The sequence below is a fragment of the Scomber scombrus genome, chromosome 11 (genome assembly GCF_963691925.1).
Source record: "Scomber scombrus chromosome 11, fScoSco1.1, whole genome shotgun sequence".
NCBI classification, from domain to species: Eukaryota; Metazoa; Chordata; class Actinopteri; order Scombriformes; family Scombridae; genus Scomber; species Scomber scombrus.
Window position 1 is genome coordinate 51,111 of NC_084980.1, and position 27,967 is coordinate 79,077.

A 27,967-nucleotide genomic window follows, 5' to 3' on the forward strand; every position below is an offset into this window, starting at 1 on the left:
AGCAAAGATTTGGGAAAATCCGCATTTTTGACTTTTTCGACACTACCGGCCCTGTCTTTTTTTTCAAATTTTGCCCGGTTTGGAAAATCCTTCACAATTTTCTCAAAACGCCCCAACTGTGCTTGATTTTGCTCCTTTCTGACTCAGTCCACCCCCTGGCACCTTTTAGCAAGGTTTGTGAAAATCCCCATTTTTGACTCTTTCGACACTACCGCCCCTGTCGTTTTTTTCAATTTTTGCCCTCTTTGGAAAATCCTTCACAATTTTCACAAAACGCCCCAACTGTGCTTGATTTTGCTCCTTTCTGACTCAGTCCACCCCCTGGCACCTTTTAGCAAGGTTTGTGAAAATCCCCATTTTTGACTTTTTCGACACTACCGCCCCTGTCGTTTTTTTTCAATTTTTGCCCTCTTTGGAAAATCCTTCACAATTTTCCAAAAACGCCCCAACTGTGCTTGATTTTGCTCCTTTTTCACCCAGCCCCCCCCTCTGGCCTCTTTAAGCAAAGATTTGGGAAAATCCGCATTTTTGACTTTTTCGACACTACCGGCCCTGTCTTTTTTTTCAAATTTTGCCCGGTTTGGAAAATCCTTCACAATTTTCCCAAAACGCCCCAACTGTGCTTGATTTTGCTCCTTTCTGACTCAGTCCGCCCCTCTGGCCCGTTTTAGCAAGGTTTGGGAAAATCCCCATTTTTTACTTTTTCGACACTACCGCCCCTGTCGTTTTTTTCAATTTTTGCCCTCTTGGAAAATCCTTCACAATTTTCACAAAACGCCCCAACTGTGCTTGATTTTGCTCATTTCTGACTCAGTCCGCCCCCCTGGCCCCTTTTAGCAAGGTTTGGGAAAATCCGCATTTTTGACTTTTTCGACACTACCGGCCCTGTCTTTTTTTTCAAATTTTGCCCGGTTTGGAAAATCCTTCACAATTTTCCCAAAACGCCCCAACTGTGCTTGATTTTGTTCGTTTTTCAATAAGCCCGCCCCCTGGCCCCTTTTAGCAAAGATTTGGGAAAATCCGCATTTTTGACTTTTTCGACACTACCGGCCCTGTCGTTTTTTCAAATTTTGCCCGGTTTGGAAAATCCTTCACAATTTTCTCAAAACGCCTCAACTGTGCTTGATTTTGCTCATTTCTGACTCAGTCCGCCCCCCTGGCCCCTTTGAGCAAGGTTTGGGAAAATCCGCATTTTTGACTTTTTCGACACTACCGGCCCTGTCTTTTTTTTCAATTTTTGCCCACTTTGGAAAATCCTTCACAATTTTCACACAACGCCCCAACTGTGCTTGATTTTGCTCGTTTTTCAATCAGCCCGCCCCCTGGCCCCTTTTAGCAAAAATTTGGGAAAATCCCCATTTTTGACTTTTTCGACACTACCGGCACTGTCGTTTTTTTCAAATTTTGCCCGGTTTGGAAAATCCTTCACAATTTTCCCAAAACGCCCCAACTGTGCTTGATTTTGCTCCTTTTCTTACTCAGTCCGCCCCCCTGGCCCGTTTTAGCAAGGTTTGGGAAAATCCCAATTTTTGACTTTTTCGACACTACCGGACCTGTCGTTTTTTTCAAATTTTGCCCACTTTGGAAAATCCTTCACAATTTTCTCAAAACGCCCCAACTGTGCTTGATTTTGCTCCTTTCTGACTCAGTCCACCCCCTGGCACCTTTTAGCAAGGTTTGTGAAAATCCCCATTTTTGACTTTTTCGACACTACCCGCCCCTGTCGTTTTTTTCAATTTTTGCCCTCTTTGGAAAATCCTTCACAATTTTCACAAAACGCCCCAACTGTGCTTGATTTTGCTCCTTTTTCACCCAGCCCCCCCCCTCTGGCCTCTTTAAGCAAAGTTTGGGAAAATCCCCATTTTTGACTTTTTCGACACTACCGGCACTGTCGTTTTTTTCAAATTTTGCCCGGTTTGGAAAATCCTTCACAATTTTCCCAAAACGCCCCAACTGTGCTTGATTTTGCTCCTTTCTGACTCAGTCCGCCCCCCTGGCCCGTTTTAGCAAGGTTTGGGAAAATCCCAATTTTTGACTTTTTCGACACTACCGGACCTGTCGTTTTTTTCAAATTTTGCCCACTTTGGAAAATCCTTCACAATTTTCTCAAAACGACCCAACTGTGCTTGATTTTGCTCCTTTCTGACTCAGTCCACCCCCTGGCACCTTTTAGCAAGGTTTGTGAAAATCCCCATTTTTGACTTTTTCGACACTACCCGCCCCCTGTCGTTTTTTTCAATTTTTGCCCTCTTTGGAAAATCCTTCACAATTTTCACAAAACGCCCCAACTGTGCTTGATTTTGCTCCTTTTTCACCCAGCCCCCCCCTCTGGCCTCTTTAAGCAAAGTTTGGGAAAATCCCCATTTTTGACTTTTTCGACACTACCGGCACTGTCGTTTTTTTCAAATTTTGCCCGGTTTGGAAAATCCTTCACAATTTTCCCAAAACGCCCCAACTGTGCTTGATTTTGCTCCTTTCTGACTCAGTCCGCCCCCCTGGCCCCTTTTAGCAAGGTTTGGGAAAATCCCCATTTTTGACTTTTTCGACACTACCGGCCCTGTCTTTTTTTTCAAATTTTACCCGGTTTGGAAAATACTTCACAATTTTCACAAAACGCCCCAACTGTGCTTGATTTTGCTCGTTTTTCAATAAGCCCGCCCCCTGGCCCCTTTTAGCAAAGATTTGGAAAAATCCGCATTTTTGACTTTTTCGACACTACCGGCCCTGTCGTTTTTTTCAAATTTTGCCCGGTTTGGAAAATCCTTCACAATTTTCTCAAAACGCCCCAACTGTGCTTGATTTTGCTCCTTTCTGACTCAGTCCACCCCCTGGCACCTTTTAGCAAGGTTTGTGAAAATCCCAATTTTTGACTTTTTCGACACTACCGGCCCTGTCTTTTTTTTCAATTTTTGCCCTCTTTGGAAAATCCTTCACAATTTTCACAAAACGCCCCAACTGTGCTTGATTTTGCTCCTTTTTCACCCAGCCCCCCCCTCTGGCCTCTTTAAGCAAAGATTTGGGAAAATCCGCATTTTTGACTTTTTCGACACTACCGGCCCTGTCGTTTTTTTCAAATTTTGCCCGGTTTGGAAAATCCTTCACAATTTTCCCAAAACGCACCAACTGTGCTTGATTTTGCTCCTTTCTTACTTAGTCCGCCCCCCTGGCCCCTTTTAGCAAGGTTTTGGAAAATCCCCATTTTTGACTTTTTCGACACTACCGGCCCTGTCGTTTTTTTCAAATTTTGCCCGGTTTGGAAAATCCTTCACAATTTTCTCAAAACGCCCCAACTGTGCTTGATTTTGCTCATTTCTGACTCAGTCCGCCCCCCTGGCCCCTTTTAGCAAGGTTTGGGAAAATCCCCATTTTTGACTTTTTCGACACTACCGGCACTGTCGTTTTTTTCAAATTTTACCCGGTTTGGAAAATCCTTCACAATTTTCACAAAACGCCCCAACTGTGCTTGATTTTGCTCCTTTCTGACTCAGTCCGCCCCCCTGGCCCCTTTTAGCAAGGTTTGGGAAAATCCCCATTTTTGACTTTTTCGACACTACCGGCCCTGTCTTTTTTTTCAAATTTTACCCGGTTTGGAAAATACTTCACAATTTTCACAAAACGCCCCAACTGTGCTTGATTTTGCTCGTTTTTCAATAAGCCCGCCCCCTGGCCCCTTTTAGCAAAGATTTGGAAAAATCCCAATTTTTGACTTTTTCGACACTACCGGACCTGTCGTTTTTTTCAAATTTTGCCCACTTTGGAAAATCCTTCACAATTTTCCCAAAACGCCCCAACTGTGCTTGATTTTGCTCCTTTCTGACTCAGTCCGCCCCCTTGCACCTTTTAGCAAAGTTTGGGAAAATCCCCATTTTTGACTTTTTCGACACTACCGGCCCTGTCTTTTTTTCAATTTTTGCCCACTTTGGAAAATCCTTCACAATTTTCTCAAAACGCCCCAACTGTGCTTGATTTTGCTCGTTTTTCAATCAGCCCGCCCCCTGGCCCCTTTTAGCAAAAATTTGGGAAAATCCCCATTTTTGACTTTTTCGACACTACCGGACCTGTCGTTTTTTTCAAATTTTGCCCACTTTGGAAAATCCTTCACAATTTTCTCAAAACGCCCCAACTGTGCTTGATTTTGCTCCTTTCTGACTCAGTCCACCCCCTGGCCCCTTTTAGCAAGGTTTGTGAAAATCCCCATTTTTGACTTTTTCGACACTACCCGCCCCTGTCGTCTTTTTCAATTTTTGCCCTCTTTGGAAAATCCTTCACAATTTTCACAAAACGCCCCAACTGTGCTTGATTTTGCTCCTTTTTCACCCAGCCCCCCCCTCTGGCCTCTTTAAGCAAAGTTTGGGAAAATCCCCATTTTTGACTTTTTCGACACTACCGGCACTGTCGTTTTTTTCAAATTTTGCCCGGTTTGGAAAATCCTTCACAATTTTCCCAAAACGCCCCAACTGTGCTTGATTTTGCTCCTTTCTGACTCAGTCCGCCCCCCTGGCCCCTTTTAGCAAGGTTTGGGAAAATCCCCATTTTTGACTTTTTCGACACTACCGGCCCTGTCTTTTTTTTCAAATTTTACCCGGTTTGGAAAATACTTCACAATTTTCACAAAACGCCCCAACTGTGCTTGATTTTGCTCGTTTTTCAATAAGCCCGCCCCCTGGCCCCTTTAAGCAAAGATTTGGAAAAATCCCAATTTTTGACTTTTTCGACACTACCGGACCTGTCGTTTTTTTCAAATTTTGCCCACTTTGGAAAATCCTTCACAATTTTCCCAAAACGCCCCAACTGTGCTTGATTTTGCTCCTTTCTGACTCAGTCCGCCCCCCTGGCCCCTTTTAGCAAGGTTTGGGAAAATCCCCATTTTTGACTTTTTCGACACTACCGGCCCTGTCTTTTTTTTCAAATTTTACCCGGTTTGGAAAATACTTCACAATTTTCACAAAACGCCCCAACTGTGCTTGATTTTGCTCGTTTTTCAATAAGCCCGCCCCCTGGCCCCTTTAAGCAAAGATTTGGAAAAATCCCAATTTTTGACTTTTTCGACACTACCGGACCTGTCGTTTTTTTCAAATTTTGCCCACTTTGGAAAATCCTTCACAATTTTCCCAAAACGCCCCAACTGTGCTTGATTTTGCTCCTTTCTGACTCAGTCCGCCCCCTTGCACCTTTTAGCAAGGTTTGGGAAAATCCCCATTTTTGACTTTTTCGACACTACCGGCCCTGTCGTTTTTTCAAATTTTGCCCGGTTTGGAAAATCCTTCACAATTTTCTCAAAACGCCCCAACTGTGCTTGATTTTGCTCATTTCTGACTCAGTCCGCCCCCCTGGCCCCTTTTAGCAAGGTTTGGGAAAATCCGCATTTTTGACTTTTTCGACACTACCGGCCCTGTCTTTTTTTTCAATTTTTGCCCACTTTGGAAAATCCTTCACAATTTTCACACAACGCCCCAACTGTGCTTGATTTTGCTCGTTTTTCAATCAGCCCGCCCCCTGGCCCCTTTTAGCAAAAATTTGGGAAAATCCCCATTTTTGACTTTTTCGACACTACCGGCCCTGTCGTTTTTTTCAAATTTTGCCCGGTTTGGAAAATCCTTCACAATTTTCTCAAAACGCCCCAACTGTGCTTGATTTTGCTCCTTTCTGACTCAGTCCACCCCCTGGCACCTTTTAGCAAGGTTTGTGAAAATCCCCATTTTTGACTCTTTCGACACTACCGCCCCTGTCGTTTTTTTCAATTTTTGCCCTCTTTGGAAAATCCTTCACAATTTTCACAAAACGCCCCAACTGTGCTTGATTTTGCTCCTTTTTCACCCAGCCCCCCCCTCTGGCCTCTTTAAGCAAAGTTTGGGAAAATCCCCATTTTTGACTTTTTCGACACTACCGGCACTGTCGTTTTTTTCAAATTTTGCCCGGTTTGGAAAATCCTTCACAATTTTCACAAAACGCCCCAACTGTGCTTGATTTTGCTCGTTTTTCAATCAGCCCGCCCCCTGGCCCCTTTTAGCAAAAATTTGGGAAATCCCCATTTTTGACTTTTTCGACACTACCGGCCCTGTCGTTTTTTTCAAATTTTGCCCGGTTTGGAAAATCCTTCACAATTTTCCCAAAACGCCCCAACTGTCCTTGATTTTGCTCCTTTCTGACTCAGTCCGCCCCCCTGGCCCGTTTTAGCAAGGTTTGGGAAAATCCCAATTTTTGACTTTTTCGACACTACCGGACCTGTCGTTTTTTTCAAATTTTGCCCACTTTGGAAAATCCTTCACAATTTTCTCAAAACGCCCCAACTGTGCTTGATTTTGCTCGTTTTTCAATAAGCCCGCCCCCTGGCCCCTTTTAGCAAAGATTTGGAAAAATCCGCATTTTTGACTTTTTCGACACTACCGGCCCTGTCGTTTTTTTCAAATTTTGCCCGGTTTGGAAAATCCTTCACAATTTTCTCAAAACGCCCCAACTGTGCTTGATTTTGCTCCTTTCTGACTCAGTCCACCACCTGGCACCTTTTAGCAAGGTTTGTGAAAATCCCCATTTTTGACTTTTTCGACACTACCGCCCCTGTCGTTTTTTTTCAATTTTTGCCCTCTTTGGAAAATCCTTCACAATTTTCCAAAAACGCCCCAACTGTGCTTGATTTTGCTCCTTTTTCACCCAGCCCCCCCCTCTGGCCTCTTTAAGCAAAGATTTGGGAAAATCCGCATTTTTGACTTTTTCGACACTACCGGCCCTGTCTTTTTTTTCAAATTTTGCCCGGTTTGGAAAATCCTTCACAATTTTCCCAAAACGCCCCAACTGTGCTTGATTTTGCTCCTTTCTGACTCAGTCCGCCCCCCTGGCCCGTTTTAGCAAGGTTTGGGAAAATCCCCATTTTTTACTTTTTCGACACTACCGCCCCTGTCGTTTTTTTCAATTTTTGCCCTCTTTGGAAAATCCTTCACAATTTTCACAAAACGCCCCAACTGTGCTTGATTTTGCTCCTTTTTCACCCAGCCCCCCCCTCTGGCCTCTTTAAGCAAAGATTTGGGAAAATCCGCATTTTTGACTTTTTCGACACTACCGGCCCTGTCGTTTTTTTCAAATTTTGCCCGGTTTGGAAAATCCTTCACAATTTTCCCAAAACGCACCAACTGTGCTTGATTTTGCTCCTTTCTTACTTAGTCCGCCCCCCTGGCCCCTTTTAGCAAGGTTTTGGAAAATCCCCATTTTTGACTTTTTCGACACTACCGGCCCTGTCGTTTTTTTCAAATTTTGCCCGGTTTGGAAAATCCTTCACAATTTTCTCAAAACGCCCCAACTGTGCTTGATTTTGCTCATTTCTGACTCAGTCCGCCCCCCTGGCCCCTTTTAGCAAGGTTTGGGAAAATCCCCATTTTTGACTTTTTCGACACTACCGCCCCTGTCGTTTTTTTCAATTTTTGCCCTCTTTGGAAAATCCTTCACAATTTTCACAAAACGCCCCAACTGTGCTTGATTTTGCTCCTTTTTCACCCAGCCCCCCCCTCTGGCCTCTTTAAGCAAAGTTTGGGAAAATCCCCATTTTTGACTTTTTCGACACTACCGGCACTGTCGTTTTTTTCAAATTTTGCCCGGTTTGGAAAATCCTTCACAATTTTCCCAAAACGCCCCAACTGTGCTTGATTTTGCTCCTTTCTGACTCAGTCCGCCCCCCTGGCCCCTTTTAGCAAGGTTTGGGAAAATCCCCATTTTTGACTTTTTCGACACTACCGGCCCTCTCTTTTTTTTCAAATTTTACCCGGTTTGGAAAATACTTCACAATTTTCACAAAACGCCCCAACTGTGCTTGATTTTGCTCGTTTTTCAATAAGCCCGCCCCCTGGCCCCTTTAAGCAAAGATTTGGAAAAATCCCAATTTTTGACTTTTTCGACACTACCGGACCTGTCGTTTTTTTCAAATTTTGCCCACTTTGGAAAATCCTTCACAATTTTCCCAAAACGCCCCAACTGTGCTTGATTTTGCTCCTTTCTGACTCAGTCCGCCCCCTTGCACCTTTTAGCAAGGTTTGGGAAAATCCCCATTTTTGACTTTTTCGACACTACCGGCCCTGTCGTTTTTTTCAATTTTTGCCCACTTTGGAAAATCCTTCACAATTTTCCCAAAACGCCCCAACTGTGCTTGATTTTGCTCCTTTTTCACCCAGCCCCCCCCCTCTGGCCTCTTTAAGCAAAGTTTGGGAAAATCCCCATTTTTGACTTTTTCGACACTACCGGCACTGTCGTTTTTTTCAAATTTTGCCCGGTTTGGAAAATCCTTCACAATTTTCCCAAAACGCCCCAACTGTGCTTGATTTTGCTCCTTTCTGACTCAGTCCGCCCCCCTGGCACCTTTTAGCAAGGTTTGGGAAAATCCCCATTTTTGACTTTTTCGACACTACCGGCCCTGTCTTTTTTTTCAAATTTTACCCGGTTTGGAAAATACTTCACAATTTTCACAAAACGCCCCAACTGTGCTTGATTTTGTTCGTTTTTCAATAAGCCCGCCCCCTGGCCCCTTTTAGCAAAGATTTGGGAAAATCCGCATTTTTGACTTTTTCGACACTACCGGCCCTGTCGTTTTTTCAAATTTTGCCCGGTTTTGAAAATCCTTCACAATTTTCTCAAAACGCCCCAACTGTGCTTGATTTTGCTCATTTCTGACTCAGTCCGCCCCCCTGGCCCCTTTTAGCAAGGTTTGGGAAAATCCGCATTTTTGACTTTTTCGACACTACCGGCCCTGTCTTTTTTTTCAATTTTTGCCCACTTTGGAAAATCCTTCACAATTTTCACACAACGCCCCAACTGTGCTTGATTTTGCTCGTTTTTCAATCAGCCCGCCCCCTGGCCCCTTTTAGCAAAAATTTGGGAAAATCCCCATTTTTGACTTTTTCGACACTACCGGCCCTGTCGTTTTTTTCAAATTTTGCCCGGTTTGGAAAATCCTTCACAATTTTCTCAAAACGCCCCAACTGTGCTTGATTTTGCTCCTTTCTGACTCAGTCCACCCCCTGGCACCTTTTAGCAAGGTTTGTGAAAATCCCCATTTTTGACTCTTTCGACACTACCGCCCCTGTCGTTTTTTTCAATTTTTGCCCTCTTTGGAAAATCCTTCACAATTTTCACAAAACGCCCCAACTGTGCTTGATTTTGCTCCTTTTTCACCCAGCCCCCCCCTCTGGCCTCTTTAAGCAAGGTTTGGGAAAATCCCCATTTTTGACTTTTTCGACACTACCGGCACTGTCGTTTTTTTCAAATTTTGCCCGGTTTGGAAAATCCTTCACAATTTTCATAAAACGCCCCAACTGTGCTTGATTTTGCTCGTTTTTCAATCAGCCCGCCCCCTGGCCCCTTTTAGCAAAAATTTGGGAAAATCCCCATTTTTGACTTTTTCGACACTACCGGCCCTGTCGTTTTTTTCAAATTTTGCCCGGTTTGGAAAATCCTTCACAATTTTCCCAAAACGCCCCAACTGTGCTTGATTTTGCTCCTTTCTGACTCAGTCCGCCCCCCTGGCCCGTTTTAGCAAGGTTTGAGAAAATCCCAATTTTTGACTTTTTCGACACTACCGGACCTGTCGTTTTTTTCAAATTTTGCCCACTTTGGAAAATCCTTCACAATTTTCTCAAAACGCCCCAACTGTGCATGATTTTGCTCGTTTTTCAATAAGCCCGCCCCCTGGCCCCTTTTAGCAAAGATTTGGAAAAATCCGCATTTTTGACTTTTTCGACACTACCGGCCCTGTCGTTTTTTTCAAATTTTGCCCACTTTGGAAAATCCTTCACAATTTTCCCAAAACGCCCCAACTGTGCTTGATTTTGCTCCTTTCTGACTCAGTCCGCCCCCTTGCACCTTTTAGCAAGGTTTGGGAAAATCCCCATTTTTGACTTTTTCGACACTACCGGCCCTGTCGTTTTTTTCAATTTTTGCCCACTTTGGAAAATCCTTCACAATTTTCCCAAAACGCCCCAACTGTGCTTGATTTTGCTCCTTTTTCACCCAGCCCCCCCCCCTCTGGCCTCTTTAAGCAAAGTTTGGGAAAATCCCCATTTTTGACTTTTTCGACACTACCGGCACTGTCGTTTTTTTCAAATTTTGCCCGGTTTGGAAAATCCTTCACAATTTTCCCAAAACGCCCCAACTGTGCTTGATTTTGCTCCTTTCTGACTCAGTCCGCCCCCCTGGCACCTTTTAGCAAGGTTTGGGAAAATCCCCATTTTTGACTTTTTCGACACTACCGGCCCTGTCTTTTTTTTCAAATTTTACCCGGTTTGGAAAATACTTCACAATTTTCACAAAACGCCCCAACTGTGCTTGATTTTGTTCGTTTTTCAATAAGCCCGCCCCCTGGCCCCTTTTAGCAAAGATTTGGGAAAATCCGCATTTTTGACTTTTTCGACACTACCGGCCCTGTCGTTTTTTCAAATTTTGCCCGGTTTTGAAAATCCTTCACAATTTTCTCAAAACGCCCCAACTGTGCTTGATTTTGCTCATTTCTGACTCAGTCCGCCCCCCTGGCCCCTTTTAGCAAGGTTTGGGAAAATCCGCATTTTTGACTTTTTCGACACTACCGGCCCTGTCTTTTTTTTCAATTTTTGCCCACTTTGGAAAATCCTTCACAATTTTCACACAACGCCCCAACTGTGCTTGATTTTGCTCGTTTTTCAATCAGCCCGCCCCCTGGCCCCTTTTAGCAAAAATTTGGGAAAATCCCCATTTTTGACTTTTTCGACACTACCGGCCCTGTCGTTTTTTTCAAATTTTGCCCGGTTTGGAAAATCCTTCACAATTTTCTCAAAACGCCCCAACTGTGCTTGATTTTGCTCCTTTCTGACTCAGTCCACCCCCTGGCACCTTTTAGCAAGGTTTGTGAAAATCCCCATTTTTGACTCTTTCGACACTACCGCCCCTGTCGTTTTTTTCAATTTTTGCCCTCTTTGGAAAATCCTTCACAATTTTCACAAAACGCCCCAACTGTGCTTGATTTTGCTCCTTTTTCACCCAGCCCCCCCCTCTGGCCTCTTTAAGCAAGGTTTGGGAAAATCCCCATTTTTGACTTTTTCGACACTACCGGCACTGTCGTTTTTTTCAAATTTTGCCCGGTTTGGAAAATCCTTCACAATTTTCATAAAACGCCCCAACTGTGCTTGATTTTGCTCGTTTTTCAATCAGCCCGCCCCCTGGCCCCTTTTAGCAAAAATTTGGGAAAATCCCCATTTTTGACTTTTTCGACACTACCGGCCCTGTCGTTTTTTTCAAATTTTGCCCGGTTTGGAAAATCCTTCACAATTTTCCCAAAACGCCCCAACTGTGCTTGATTTTGCTCCTTTCTGACTCAGTCCGCCCCCCTGGCCCGTTTTAGCAAGGTTTGAGAAAATCCCAATTTTTGACTTTTTCGACACTACCGGACCTGTCGTTTTTTTCAAATTTTGCCCACTTTGGAAAATCCTTCACAATTTTCTCAAAACGCCCCAACTGTGCATGATTTTGCTCGTTTTTCAATAAGCCCGCCCCCTGGCCCCTTTTAGCAAAGATTTGGAAAAATCCGCATTTTTGACTTTTTCGACACTACCGGCCCTGTCGTTTTTTTCAAATTTTGCCCACTTTGGAAAATCCTTCACAATTTTCCCAAAACGCCCCAACTGTGCTTGATTTTGCTCCTTTCTGACTCAGTCCGCCCCCTTGCACCTTTTAGCAAGGTTTGGGAAAATCCCCATTTTTGACTTTTTCGACACTACCGGCCCTGTCGTTTTTTTCAATTTTTGCCCACTTTGGAAAATCCTTCACAATTTTCCCAAAACGCCCCAACTGTGCTTGATTTTGCTCCTTTTTCACCCAGCCCCCCCCCCTCTGGCCTCTTTAAGCAAAGTTTGGGAAAATCCCCATTTTTGACTTTTTCGACACTACCGGCACTGTCGTTTTTTTCAAATTTTGCCCGGTTTGGAAAATCCTTCACAATTTTCCCAAAACGCCCCAACTGTGCTTGATTTTGCTCCTTTCTGACTCAGTCCGCCCCCCTGGCCCCTTTTAGCAAGGTTTGGGAAAATCCCCATTTTTGACTTTTTCGACACTACCGGCCCTGTCTTTTTTTTCAAATTTTACCCGGTTTGGAAAATACTTCACAATTTTCACAAAACGCCCCAACTGTGCTTGATTTTGTTCGTTTTTCAATAAGCCCGCCCCCTGGCCCCTTTTAGCAAGATTTGGGAAAATCCGCATTTTTGACTTTTTCGACACTACCGGCCCTGTCGTTTTTTCAAATTTTGCCCGGTTTTGAAAATCCTTCACAATTTTCTCAAAACGCCCCAACTGTGCTTGATTTAGCTCATTTCTGACTCAGTCCGCCCCCCTGGCCCCTTTTAGCAAGGTTTGGGAAAATCCGCATTTTTGACTTTTTCGACACTACCGGCCCTGTCTTTTTTTTCAATTTTTGCCCACTTTGGAAAATCCTTCACAATTTTCACACAACGCCCCAACTGTGCTTGATTTTGCTCCTTTTTCAATCAGCCCGCCCCCTGGCCCCTTTTAGCAAAAATTTGGGAAAATCCCCATTTTTGACTTTTTCGACACTACCGGCCCTGTCGTTTTTTTCAAATTTTGCCCGGTTTGGAAAATCCTTCACAATTTTCTCAAAACGCCCCAACTGTGCTTGATTTTGCTCCTTTCTGACTCAGTCCACCCCCTGGCACCTTTTAGCAAGGTTTGTGAAAATCCCCATTTTTGACTCTTTCGACACTACCGCCCCTGTCGTTTTTTTCAATTTTTGCCCTCTTTGGAAAATCCTTCACAATTTTCACAAAACGCCCCAACTGTGCTTGATTTTGCTCCTTTTTCACCCAGCCCCCCCCTCTGGCCTCTTTAAGCAAGGTTTGGGAAAATCCCCATTTTTGACTTTTTCGACACTACCGGCCCTGTCGTTTTTTTCAAATTTTGCCCGGTTTGGAAAATCCTTCACAATTTTCCCAAAACGCCCCAACTGTGCTTGATTTTGCTCCTTTCTGACTCAGTCCGCCCCCCTGGCCCGTTTTAGCAAGGTTTGGGAAAATCCCAATTTTTGACTTTTTCGACACTACCGGACCTGTCGTTTTTTTCAAATTTTGCCCACTTTGGAAAATCCTTCACAATTTTCTCAAAACGCCCCAACTGTGCTTGATTTTGCTCGTTTTTCAATAAGCCCGCCCCCTGGCCCCTTTTAGCAAAGATTTGGAAAAATCCGCATTTTTGACTTTTTCGACACTACCGGCCCTGTCGTTTTTTTCAAATTTTGCCCGGTTTGGAAAATCCTTCACAATTTCCTCAAAACGCCCCAACTGTGCTTGATTTTGCTCCTTTCTGACTCAGTCCACCCCCTGGCACCTTTTAGCAAGGTTTGTGAAAATCCCCATTTTTGACTTTTTCGACACTACCGCCCCTGTCGTTTTTTTTCAATTTTTGCCCTCTTTGGAAAATCCTTCACAATTTTCCCAAAACGCCCCAACTGTGCTTGATTTTGCTCCTTTTTCACCCAGCCCCCCCCTCTGGCCTCTTTAAGCAAAGATTTGGGAAAATCCGCATTTTTGACTTTTTCGACACTACCGGCCCTGTCGTTTTTTTCAAATTTTGCCCGGTTTGGAAAATCCTTCACAATTTTCCCAAAACGCCCCAACTGTGCTTGATTTTGCTCCTTTCTGACTCAGTCCACCCCCTGGCACCTTTTAGCAAGGTTTGTGAAAATCCCCATTTTTGACTTTTTCGACACTACCGCCCCTGTCGTTTTTTTTCAATTTTTGCCCGGTTTGGAAAATCCTTCACAATTTTCCAAAAACGCCCCAACTGTGCTTGATTTTGCTCCTTTTTCACCCAGCCCCCCCCTCTGGCCTCTTTAAGCAAAGATTTGGGAAAATCCGCATTTTTGACTTTTTCGACACTACCGGCCCTGTCGTTTTTTTCAATTTTTGCCCACGTTGGAAAATCCTTCACAATTTTCCCAAAACGCCCCAACTGTGCTTGATTTTGCTCCTTTCTGACTCAGTCCGCCCCCCTGGCCCCTTTTAGCAAGGTTTGGGAAAATCCCCATTTTTGACTTTTTCGACACTACCGGCCCTGTCTTTTTTTTCAAATTTTACCCGGTTTGGAAAATACTTCACAATTTTCACACAACGCCCCAACTGTGCTTGATTTTGCTCGTTTTTCAATCAGCCCGCCCCCTGGCCCCTTTTAGCAAAGATTTGGAAAAATCCGCATTTTTGTCTTTTTCGACACTACCGGCCCTGTCGTTTTTTTCAAATTTTGCCCGGTTTGGAAAATCCTTCACAATTTTCTCAAAACGCCCCAACTGTGCTTGATTTTGCTCCTTTCTGACTCAGTCCACCCCCTGGCACCTTTTAGCAAGGTTTGTGAAAATCCCCATTTTTGACTTTTTCGACACTACCGCCCCTGTCGTTTTTTTTCAATTTTTGCCCTCTTTGGAAAATCCTTCACAATTTTCCAAAAACGCCCCAACTGTGCTTGATTTTGCTCCTTTTTCACCCAGCCCCCCCCTCTGGCCTCTTTAAGCAAAGATTTGGGAAAATCCGCATTTTTGACTTTTTCGACACTACCGGCCCTGTCTTTTTTTTCAAATTTTGCCCGGTTTGGAAAATCCTTCACAATTTTCACAAAACGCCCCAACTGTGCTTGATTTTGCTCCTTTTTCACCCAGCCCCCCCCTCTGGCCTCTTTAAGCAAAGATTTGGGAAAATCCGCATTTTTGACTTTTTCGACACTACCGGCCCTGTCGTTTTTTTCAAATTTTGCCCGGTTTGGAAAATCCTTCACAATTTTCCCAAAACGCACCAACTGTGCTTGATTTTGCTCCTTTCTTACTTAGTCCGCCCCCCTGGCCCCTTTTAGCAAGGTTTTGGAAAATCCCCATTTTTGACTTTTTCGACACTACCGGCCCTGTCGTTTTTTTCAAATTTTGCCCGGTTTGGAAAATCCTTCACAATTTTCTCAAAACGCCCCAACTGTGCTTGATTTTGCTCCTTTCTGACTCAGTCCGCCCCCCTGGCCCCTTTTAGCAAGGTTTGGGAAAATCCCCATTTTTGACTTTTTCGACACTACCGCCCCTGTCGTTTTTTTCAATTTTTGCCCTCTTTGGAAAATCCTTCACAATTTTCACAAAACGCCCCAACTGTGCTTGATTTTGCTCCTTTTTCACCCAGCCCCCCCCTCTGGCCTCTTTAAGCAAAGTTTGGGAAAATCCCCATTTTTGACTTTTTCGACACTACCGGCACTGTCGTTTTTTTCAAATTTTGCCCGGTTTGGAAAATCCTTCACAATTTTCCCAAAACGCCCCAACTGTGCTTGATTTTGCTCCTTTCTGACTCAGTCCGCCCCCCTGGCCCCTTTTAGCAAGGTTTGGGAAAATCCCCATTTTTGACTTTTTCGACACTACCGGCCCTGTCTTTTTTTTCAAATTTTACCCGGTTTGGAAAATACTTCACAATTTTCACAAAACGCCCCAACTGTGCTTGATTTTGCTCGTTTTTCAATAAGCCCGCCCCCTGGCCCCTTTTAGCAAAGATTTGGAAAAATCCCAATTTTTGACTTTTTCGACACTACCGGACCTGTCGTCTTTTTCAAATTTTGCCCACTTTGGAAAATCCTTCACAATTTTCCCAAAACGCCCCAACTGTGCTTGATTTTGCTCCTTTCTGACTCAGTCCGCCCCCTTGCACCTTTTAGCAAGGTTTGGGAAAATCCCCATTTTTGACTTTTTCGACACTACCGGCCCTGTCGTTTTTTTCAATTTTTGCCCACTTTGGAAAATCCTTCACAATTTTCCCAAAACGCCCCAACTGTGCTTGATTTTGCTCCTTTTTCACCCAGCCCCCCCCCTCTGGCCTCTTTAAGCAAAGTTTGGGAAAATCCCCATTTTTGACTTTTTCGACACTACCGGCCCTGTCTTTTTTTTCAATTTTTGCCCACTTTGGAAAATCCTTCACAATTTTCACACAACGCCCCAACTGTGCTTGATTTTGCTCGTTTTTCAATCAGCCCGCCCCCTGGCCCCTTTTAGCAAAAATTTGGGAAAATCCCCATTTTTGACTTTTTCGACACTACCGGCCCTGTCGTTTTTTTCAAATTTTGCCCGGTTTGGAAAATCCTTCACAATTTTCTCAAAACGCCCCAACTGTGCTTGATTTTGCTCCTTTCTGACTCAGTCCACCCCCTGGCACCTTTTAGCAAGGTTTGTGAAAATCCCCATTTTTGACTCTTTCGACACTACCGCCCCTGTCGTTTTTTTCAATTTTTGCCCTCTTTGGAAAATCCTTCACAATTTTCACAAAACGCCCCAACTGTGCTTGATTTTGCTCCTTTTTCACCCAGCCCCCCCCTCTGGCCTCTTTAAGCAAAGTTTGGGAAAATCCCCATTTTTGACTTTTTCGACACTACCGGCACTGTCGTTTTTTTCAAATTTTGCCCGGTTTGGAAAATCCTTCACAATTTTCCCAAAACGCACCAACTGTGCTTGATTTTGCTCCTTTCTTACTTAGTCCGCCCCCCTGGCCCCTTTTAGCAAGGTTTTGGAAAATCCCCATTTTTGACTTTTTCGACACTACCGGCCCTGTCGTTTTTTTCAAATTTTGCCCGGTTTGGAAAATCCTTCACAATTTTCTCAAAACGCCCCAACTGTGCTTGATTTTGCTCCTTTCTGACTCAGTCCGCCCCCCTGGCCCCTTTTAGCAAGGTTTGGGAAAATCCCCATTTTTGACTTTTTCGACACTACCGCCCCTGTCGTTTTTTTCAATTTTTGCCCTCTTTGGAAAATCCTTCACAATTTTCACAAAACGCCCCAACTGTGCTTGATTTTGCTCCTTTTTCACCCAGCCCCCCCCTCTGGCCTCTTTAAGCAAAGTTTGGGAAAATCCCCATTTTTGACTTTTTCGACACTACCGGCACTGTCGTTTTTTTCAAATTTTGCCCGGTTTGGAAAATCCTTCACAATTTTCCCAAAACGCCCCAACTGTGCTTGATTTTGCTCCTTTCTGACTCAGTCCGCCCCCCTGGCCCCTTTTAGCAAGGTTTGGGAAAATCCCCATTTTTGACTTTTTCGACACTACCGGCCCTGTCTTTTTTTTCAAATTTTACCCGGTTTGGAAAATACTTCACAATTTTCACAAAACGCCCCAACTGTGCTTGATTTTGCTCGTTTTTCAATAAGCCCGCCCCCTGGCCCCTTTTAGCAAAGATTTGGAAAAATCCCAATTTTTGACTTTTTCGACACTACCGGACCTGTCGTCTTTTTCAAATTTTGCCCACTTTGGAAAATCCTTCACAATTTTCCCAAAACGCCCCAACTGTGCTTGATTTTGCTCCTTTCTGACTCAGTCCGCCCCCTTGCACCTTTTAGCAAGGTTTGGGAAAATCCCCATTTTTGACTTTTTCGACACTACCGGCCCTGTCGTTTTTTTCAATTTTTGCCCACTTTGGAAAATCCTTCACAATTTTCCCAAAACGCCCCAACTGTGCTTGATTTTGCTCCTTTTTCACCCAGCCCCCCCCCTCTGGCCTCTTTAAGCAAAGTTTGGGAAAATCCCCATTTTTGACTTTTTCGACACTACCGGCCCTGTCTTTTTTTTCAATTTTTGCCCACTTTGGAAAATCCTTCACAATTTTCACACAACGCCCCAACTGTGCTTGATTTTGCTCGTTTTTCAATCAGCCCGCCCCCTGGCCCCTTTTAGCAAAAATTTGGGAAAATCCCCATTTTTGACTTTTTCGACACTACCGGCCCTGTCGTTTTTTTCAAATTTTGCCCGGTTTGGAAAATCCTTCACAATTTTCTCAAAACGCCCCAACTGTGCTTGATTTTGCTCCTTTCTGACTCAGTCCACCCCCTGGCACCTTTTAGCAAGGTTTGTGAAAATCCCCATTTTTGACTCTTTCGACACTACCGCCCCTGTCGTTTTTTTCAATTTTTGCCCTCTTTGGAAAATCCTTCACAATTTTCACAAAACGCCCCAACTGTGCTTGATTTTGCTCCTTTTTCACCCAGCCCCCCCCTCTGGCCTCTTTAAGCAAAGTTTGGGAAAATCCCCATTTTTGACTTTTTCGACACTACCGGCACTGTCGTTTTTTTCAAATTTTGCCCGGTTTGGAAAATCCTTCACAATTTTCACAAAACGCCCCAACTGTGCTTGATTTTGCTCGTTTTTCAATCAGCCCGCCCCCTGGCCCCTTTTAGCAAAAATTTGGGAAAATCCCCATTTTTGACTTTTTCGACACTACCGGCCCTGTCGTTTTTTTCAAATTTTGCCCGGTTTGGAAAATCCTTCACAATTTTCCCAAAACGCCCCAACTGTGCTTGATTTTGCTCCTTTCTGACTCAGTCCGCCCCCCTGGCCCGTTTTAGCAAGGTTTGGGAAAATCCCAATTTTTGACTTTTTCGACACTACCGGACCTGTCGTTTTTTTCAAATTTTGCCCACTTTGGAAAATCCTTCACAATTTTCCAAAAACGCCCCAACTGTGCTTGATTTTGCTCCTTTTTCACCCAGCCCCCCCCTCTGGCCTCTTTAAGCAAAGATTTGGGAAAATCCGCATTTTTGACTTTTTCGACACTACCGGCCCTGTCGTTTTTTTCAAATTTTGCCCGGTTTGGAAAATCCTTCACAATTTTCCCAAAACGCCCCAACTGTGCTTGATTTTGCTCCTTTCTGACTCAGTCCGCCCCCCTGGCCCGTTTTAGCAAGGTTTGGGAAAATCCCCATTTTTGACTTTTTCGACACTACCGGCACTGTCGTTTTTTTCAAATTTTGCCCGGTTTGGAAAATCCTTCACAATTTTCACAAAACGCCCCAACTGTGCTTGATTTTGCTCGTTTTTCAATCAGCCCGCCCCCTGGCCCCTTTTAGCAAAAATTTGGGAAAATCCCCATTTTTGACTTTTTCGACACTACCGGCCCTGTCGTTTTTTTCAAATTTTGCCCGGTTTGGAAAATCCTTCACAATTTTCCCAAAACGCCCCAACTGTGCTTGATTTTGCTCCTTTCTGACTCAGTCCGCCCCCCTGGCCCGTTTTAGCAAGGTTTGGGAAAATCCCAATTTTTGACTTTTTCGACACTACCGGACCTGTCGTTTTTTTCAAATTTTGCCCACTTTGGAAAATCCTTCACAATTTTCTCAAAACGCCCCAACTGTGCTTGATTTTGCTCGTTTTTCAATAAGCCCGCCCCCTGGCCCCTTTTAGCAAAGATTTGGAAAAATCCGCATTTTTGACTTTTTCGACACTACCGCCCCTGTCGTTTTTTTTCAATTTTTGCCCTCTTTGGAAAATCCTTCACAATTTTCCAAAAACGCCCCAACTGTGCTTGATTTTGCTCCTTTTTCACCCAGCCCCCCCCTCTGGCCTCTTTAAGCAAAGTTGGGGAAAATCCCCATTTTTGACTTTTTCGACACTACCGGCACTGTCGTTTTTTTCAAATTTTGCCCGGTTTGGAAAATCCTTCACAATTTTCCCAAAACGCCCCAACTGTGCTTGATTTTGCTCCTTTCTGACTCAGTCCACCCCCTGGCCCCTTTTAGCAAGGTTTGTGAAAATCCCCATTTTTGACTTTTTCGACACTACCGGACCTGTCGTTTTTTTCAATTTTTGCCCACTTTGGAAAATCCTTCACAATTTTCCCAAAACGCCCCAACTGTGCTTGATTTTGCTCCTTTTTCACCCAGCCCCCCCCCTCTGGCCTCTTTAAGCAAAGTTTGGGAAAATCCCCATTTTTGACTTTTTCGACACTACCGGCCCTGTCTTTTTTTCAAATTTTGCCCGGTTTGGAAAATCCTTCACAATTTTCCCAAAACGCCCCAACTGTGCTTGATTTTGCTCCTTTCTGACTCAGTCCGCCCCCTGGCACCTTTTTGCAAGATTTGGGAAAATCCCCATTTTTGACTTTTTCGACACTACCGGCCCTGTCTTTTTTTCAAATTTTGCCCGGTTTGGAAAATCCTTCACAATTTTCACAAAACGCCCCAACTGTGCTTGATTTTGCTCATTTCTGACTCAGTCCGCCCCCCTGGCCCCTTTTAGCAAGGTTTGGGAAAATCCGCATTTTTGACTTTTTCGACACTACCGGCCCTGTCGTTTTTTTCAATTTTTGCCCACGTTGGAAAATCCTTCACAATTTTCCCAAAACGCCCCAACTGTGCTTGATTTTGCTCCTTTCTGACTCAGTCCGCCCCCTGGCACCTTTTAGCAAGGTTTGGGAAAATCCCCATTTTTGACTTTTTCGACACTACCGGCCCTGTCTTTTTTTCAAATTTTGCCCGGTTTGGAAAATCCTTCACAATTTTCACAAAACGCCCCAACTGTGCTTGATTTTGCTCGTTTTTCAATCAGCCCGCCCCCTGGCCCCTTTTAGCAAAAATTTGGGAAAATCCCAATTTTTGACTTTTTCGACACTACCGGACCTGTCGTTTTTTTCAAATTTTGCCCACTTTGGAAAATCCTTCACAATTTTTTCAAAACGCCCCAACTGTGCTTGATTTTGCTCCTTTCTGACTCAGTCCACCCCCTGGCACCTTTTAGCAAGGTTTGTGAAAATCCCCATTTTTGACTTTTTCGACACTACCGGACCTGTCTTTTTTTCAAATTTTACTCGGTTTGGAAAATCCTTCACAATTTTCACAAAACGCCCCAACTGTGCTTGATTTTGCTCATTTCTGACTCAGTCCGCCCCCCTGGCCCCTTTTAGCAAGGTTTGGGAAAATCCGCATTTTTGACTTTTTCGACACTACCGGCCCTGTCTTTTTTTTCAAATTTTGCCCACTTTGGAAAATCCTTCACAATTTTCCCAAAACGCCCCAACTGTGCTTGATTTTGCTCCTTTCTGACTCAGTCCGCCCCCTGGCACCTTTTAGCAAGGTTTGGGAAAATCCCCATTTTTGACTTTTTCGACACTACTGCCCCTGTCGTTTTTTTTCAATTTTTGCCCTCTTTGGAAAATCCTTCACAATTTTCCAAAAACGCCCCAACTGTGCTTGATTTTGCTCCTTTTTCACCCAGCCCCCCCCCTCTGGCCTCTTTAAGCAAAGATTTGGGAAAATCCGCATTTTTGACTTTTTCGACACTACCGGCCCTGTCTTTTTTTTCAAATTTTGCCCGGTTTGGAAAATCCTTCACAATTTTCACAAAACGCCCCAACTGTGCTTGATTTTGCTCCTTTTTCACCCAGCCCCCCCCTCTGGCCTCTTTAAGCAAAGATTTGGGAAAATCCGCATTTTTGACTTTTTCGACACTACCGGCCCTGTCGTTTTTTTCAAATTTTGCCCGGTTTGGAAAATCCTTCACAATTTTCCCAAAACGCACCAACTGTGCTTGATTTTGCTCCTTTCTTACTTAGTCCGCCCCCCTGGCCCCTTTTAGCAAGGTTTTGGAAAATCCCCATTTTTGACTTTTTCGACACTACCGGCCCTGTCGTTTTTTTCAAATTTTGCCCGGTTTGGAAAATCCTTCACAATTTTCACAAAACGCCCCAACTGTGCTTGATTTTGCTCGTTTTTCAATAAGCCCGCCCCCTGGCCCCTTTTAGCAAAGATTTGGAAAAATCCCAATTTTTGACTTTTTCGACACTACCGGACCTGTCGTTTTTTTCAAATTTTGCCCACTTTGGAAAATCCTTCACAATTTTCCCAAAACGCCCCAACTGTGCTTGATTTTGCTCCTTTCTGACTCAGTCCGCCCCCTTGCACCTTTTAGCAAGGTTTGGGAAAATCCCCATTTTTGACTTTTTCGACACTACCGGCCCTGTCGTTTTTTTCAATTTTTGCCCACTTTGGAAAATCCTTCACAATTTTCCCAAAACGCCCCAACTGTGCTTGATTTTGCTCCTTTTTCACCCAGCCCCCCCCCTCTGGCCTCTTTAAGCAAAGTTTGGGAAAATCCCCATTTTTGACTTTTTCGACACTACCGGCCCTGTCTTTTTTTTCAATTTTTGCCCACTTTGGAAAATCCTTCACAATTTTCACACAACGCCCCAACTGTGCTTGATTTTGCTCGTTTTTCAATCAGCCCGCCCCCTGGCCCCTTTTAGCAAAAATTTGGGAAAATCCCCATTTTTGACTTTTTCGACACTACCGGCCCTGTCGTTTTTTTCAAATTTTGCCCGGTTTGGAAAATCCTTCACAATTTTCTCAAAACGCCCCAACTGTGCTTGATTTTGCTCCTTTCTGACTCAGTCCACCCCCTGGCACCTTTTAGCAAGGTTTGTGAAAATCCCCATTTTTGACTCTTTCGACACTACCGCCCCTGTCGTTTTTTTCAATTTTTGCCCTCTTTGGAAAATCCTTCACAATTTTCACAAAACGCCCCAACTGTGCTTGATTTTGCTCCTTTTTCACCCAGCCCCCCCCTCTGGCCTCTTTAAGCAAAGTTTGGGAAAATCCCCATTTTTGACTTTTTCGACACTACCGGCACTGTCGTTTTTTTCAAATTTTGCCCGGTTTGGAAAATCCTTCACAATTTTCACAAAACGCCCCAACTGTGCTTGATTTTGCTCGTTTTTCAATCAGCCCGCCCCCTGGCCCCTTTTAGCAAAAATTTGGGAAAATCCCCATTTTTGACTTTTTCGACACTACCGGCCCTGTCGTTTTTTTCAAATTTTGCCCGGTTTGGAAAATCCTTCACAATTTTCCCAAAACGCCCCAACTGTGCTTGATTTTGCTCCTTTCTGACTCAGTCCGCCCCCCTGGCCCGTTTTAGCAAGGTTTGGGAAAATCCCAATTTTTGACTTTTTCGACACTACCGGACCTGTCGTTTTTTTCAAATTTTGCCCACTTTGGAAAATCCTTCACAATTTTCCAAAAACGCCCCAACTGTGCTTGATTTTGCTCCGTTTTCACCCAGCCCCCCCCTCTGGCCTCTTTAAGCAAAGATTTGGGAAAATCCGCATTTTTGACTTTTTCGACACTACCGGCCCTGTCGTTTTTTTCAAATTTTGCCCGGTTTGGAAAATCCTTCACAATTTTCCCAAAACGCCCCAACTGTGCTTGATTTTGCTCCTTTCTGACTCAGTCCGCCCCCCTGGCCCGTTTTAGCAAGGTTTGGGAAAATCCCCATTTTTGACTTTTTCGACACTACCGGCACTGTCGTTTTTTTCAAATTTTGCCCGGTTTGGAAAATCCTTCACAATTTTCACAAAACGCCCCAACTGTGCTTGATTTTGCTCGTTTTTCAATCAGCCCGCCCCCTGGCCCCTTTTAGCAAAAATTTGGGAAAATCCCCATTTTTGACTTTTTCGACACTACCGGCCCTGTCGTTTTTTTCAAATTTTGCCCGGTTTGGAAAATCCTTCACAATTTTCCCAAAACGCCCCAACTGTGCTTGATTTTGCTCCTTTCTGACTCAGTCCGCCCCCCTGGCCCGTTTTAGCAAGGTTTGGGAAAATCCCAATTTTTGACTTTTTCGACACTACCGGACCTGTCGTTTTTTTCAAATTTTGCCCACTTTGGAAAATCCTTCACAATTTTCTCAAAACGCCCCAACTGTGCTTGATTTTGCTCGTTTTTCAATAAGCCCGCCCCCTGGCCCCTTTTAGCAAAGATTTGGAAAAATCCGCATTTTTGACTTTTTCGACACTACCGCCCCTGTCGTTTTTTTTCAATTTTTGCCCTCTTTGGAAAATCCTTCACAATTTTCCAAAAACGCCCCAACTGTGCTTGATTTTGCTCCTTTTTCACCCAGCCCCCCCCTCTGGCCTCTTTAAGCAAAGTTGGGGAAAATCCCCATTTTTGACTTTTTCGACACTACCGGCACTGTCGTTTTTTTCAAATTTTGCCCGGTTTGGAAAATCCTTCACAATTTTCCCAAAACGCCCCAACTGTGCTTGATTTTGCTCCTTTCTGACTCAGTCCGCCCCCCTGGCCCCTTTTAGCAAGGTTTGGGAAAATCCCCATTTTTGACTTTTTCGACACTACCGGCCCTGTCTTTTTTTTCAAATTTTACCCGGTTTGGAAAATACTTCACAATTTTCACAAAACGCCCCAACTGTGCTTGATTTTGCTCGTTTTTCAATAAGCCCGCCCCCTGGCCCCTTTTAGCAAAGATTTGGAAAAATCCCAATTTTTGACTTTTTCGACACTACCGGACCTGTCGTCTTTTTCAAATTTTGCCCACTGTGGAAAATCCTTCACAATTTTCCCAAAACGCCCCAACTGTGCTTGATTTTGCTCCTTTCTGACTCAGTCCACCCCCTGGCCCCTTTTAGCAAGGTTTGTGAAAATCCCCATTTTTGACTTTTTCGACACTACCGGACCTGTCGTTTTTTTCAATTTTTGCCCACTTTGGAAAATCCTTCACAATTTTCCCAAAACGCCCCAACTGTGCTTGATTTTGCTCCTTTTTCACCCAGCCCCCCCCCTCTGGCCTCTTTAAGCAAAGTTTGGGAAAATCCCCATTTTTGACTTTTTCGACACTACCGGCCCTGTCTTTTTTTCAAATTTTGCCCGGTTTGGAAAATCCTTCACAATTTTCCCAAAACGCCCCAACTGTGCTTGATTTTGCTCCTTTCTGACTCAGTCCGCCCCCTGGCACCTTTTTGCAAGATTTGGGAAAATCCCCATTTTTGACTTTTTCGACACTACCGGCCCTGTCTTTTTTTCAAATTTTGCCCGGTTTGGAAAATCCTTCACAATTTTCACAAAACGCCCCAACTGTGCTTGATTTTGCTCATTTCTGACTCAGTCCGCCCCCCTGGCCCCTTTTAGCAAGGTTTGGGAAAATCCGCATTTTTGACTTTTTCGACACTACCGGCCCTGTCGTTTTTTTCAATTTTTGCCCACGTTGGAAAATCCTTCACAATTTTCCCAAAACGCCCCAACTGTGCTTGATTTTGCTCCTTTCTGACTCAGTCCGCCCCCTGGCACCTTTTAGCAAGGTTTGGGAAAATCCCCATTTTTGACTTTTTCGACACTACCGGCCCTGTCTTTTTTTCAAATTTTGCCCGGTTTGGAAAATCCTTCACAATTTTCACAAAACGCCCCAACTGTGCTTGATTTTGCTCGTTTTTCAATCAGCCCGCCCCCTGGCCCCTTTTAGCAAAAATTTGGGAAAATCCCAATTTTTGACTTTTTCGACACTACCGGACCTGTCGTTTTTTTCAAATTTTGCCCACTTTGGAAAATCCTTCACAATTTTTTCAAAACGCCCCAACTGTGCTTGATTTTGCTCCTTTCTGACTCAGTCCACCCCCTGGCACCTTTTAGCAAGGTTTGTGAAAATCCCCATTTTTGACTTTTTCGACACTACCGGACCTGTCTTTTTTTCAAATTTTACTCGGTTTGGAAAATCCTTCACAATTTTCACAAAACGCCCCAACTGTGCTTGATTTTGCTCATTTCTGACTCAGTCCGCCCCCCTGGCCCCTTTTAGCAAGGTTTGGGAAAATCCGCATTTTTGACTTTTTCGACACTACCGGCCCTGTCTTTTTTTTCAAATTTTGCCCACTTTGGAAAATCCTTCACAATTTTCCCAAAACGCCCCAACTGTGCTTGATTTTGCTCCTTTCTGACTCAGTCCGCCCCCTGGCACCTTTTAGCAAGGTTTGGGAAAATCCCCATTTTTGACTTTTTCGACACTACTGCCCCTGTCGTTTTTTTTCAATTTTTGCCCTCTTTGGAAAATCCTTCACAATTTTCCAAAAACGCCCCAACTGTGCTTGATTTTGCTCCTTTTTCACCCAGCCCCCCCCTCTGGCCTCTTTAAGCAAAGATTTGGGAAAATCCGCATTTTTGACTTTTTCGACACTACCGGCCCTGTCTTTTTTTTCAAATTTTGCCCGGTTTGGAAAATCCTTCACAATTTTCACAAAACGCCCCAACTGTGCTTGATTTTGCTCCTTTTTCACCCAGCCCCCCCCTCTGGCCTCTTTAAGCAAAGATTTGGGAAAATCCGCATTTTTGACTTTTTCGACACTACCGGCCCTGTCGTTTTTTTCAAATTTTGCCCGGTTTGGAAAATCCTTCACAATTTTCCCAAAACGCACCAACTGTGCTTGATTTTGCTCCTTTCTTACTTAGTCCGCCCCCCTGGCCCCTTTTAGCAAGGTTTTGGAAAATCCCCATTTTTGACTTTTTCGACACTACCGGCCCTGTCGTTTTTTTCAAATTTTGCCCGGTTTGGAAAATCCTTCACAATTTTCACAAAACGCCCCAACTGTGCTTGATTTTGCTCGTTTTTCAATAAGCCCGCCCCCTGGCCCCTTTTAGCAAAGATTTGGAAAAATCCCAATTTTTGACTTTTTCGACACTACCGGACCTGTCGTTTTTTTCAAATTTTGCCCACTTTGGAAAATCCTTCACAATTTTCCCAAAACGCCCCAACTGTGCTTGATTTTGCTCCTTTCTGACTCAGTCCGCCCCCTTGCACCTTTTAGCAAGGTTTGGGAAAATCCCCATTTTTGACTTTTTCGACACTACCGGCCCTGTCGTTTTTTTCAATTTTTGCCCACTTTGGAAAATCCTTCACAATTTTCCCAAAACGCCCCAACTGTGCTTGATTTTGCTCCTTTTTCACCCAGCCCCCCCCCTCTGGCCTCTTTAAGCAAAGTTTGGGAAAATCCCCATTTTTGACTTTTTCGACACTACCGGCCCTGTCTTTTTTTTCAATTTTTGCCCACTTTGGAAAATCCTTCACAATTTTCACACAACGCCCCAACTGTGCTTGATTTTGCTCGTTTTTCAATCAGCCCGCCCCCTGGCCCCTTTTAGCAAAAATTTGGGAAAATCCCCATTTTTGACTTTTTCGACACTACCGGCCCTGTCGTTTTTTTCAAATTTTGCCCGGTTTGGAAAATCCTTCACAATTTTCTCAAAACGCCCCAACTGTGCTTGATTTTGCTCCTTTCTGACTCAGTCCACCCCCTGGCACCTTTTAGCAAGGTTTGTGAAAATCCCCATTTTTGACTCTTTCGACACTACCGCCCCTGTCGTTTTTTTCAATTTTTGCCCTCTTTGGAAAATCCTTCACAATTTTCACAAAACGCCCCAACTGTGCTTGATTTTGCTCCTTTTTCACCCAGCCCCCCCCTCTGGCCTCTTTAAGCAAAGTTTGGGAAAATCCCCATTTTTGACTTTTTCGACACTACCGGCACTGTCGTTTTTTTCAAATTTTGCCCGGTTTGGAAAATCCTTCACAATTTTCACAAAACGCCCCAACTGTGCTTGATTTTGCTCGTTTTTCAATCAGCCCGCCCCCTGGCCCCTTTTAGCAAAAATTTGGGAAAATCCCCATTTTTGACTTTTTCGACACTACCGGCCCTGTCGTTTTTTTCAAATTTTGCCCGGTTTGGAAAATCCTTCACAATTTTCCCAAAACGCCCCAACTGTGCTTGATTTTGCTCCTTTCTGACTCAGTCCGCCCCCCTGGCCCGTTTTAGCAAGGTTTGGGAAAATCCCAATTTTTGACTTTTTCGACACTACCGGACCTGTCGTTTTTTTCAAATTTTGCCCACTTTGGAAAATCCTTCACAATTTTCCAAAAACGCCCCAACTGTGCTTGATTTTGCTCCTTTTTCACCCAGCCCCCCCCCTCTGGCCTCTTTAAGCAAAGATTTGGGAAAATCCGCATTTTTGACTTTTTCGACACTACCGGCCCTGTCGTTTTTTTCAAATTTTGCCCGGTTTGGAAAATCCTTCACAATTTTCCCAAAACGCCCCAACTGTGCTTGATTTTGCTCCTTTCTGACTCAGTCCGCCCCCCTGGCCCGTTTTAGCAAGGTTTGGGAAAATCCCCATTTTTGACTTTTTCGACACTACCGGCACTGTCGTTTTTTTCAAATTTTGCCCGGTTTGGAAAATCCTTCACAATTTTCACAAAACGCCCCAACTGTGCTTGATTTTGCTCGTTTTTCAATCAGCCCGCCCCCTGGCCCCTTTTAGCAAAAATTTGGGAAAATCCCCATTTTTGACTTTTTCGACACTACCGGCCCTGTCGTTTTTTTCAAATTTTGCCCGGTTTGGAAAATC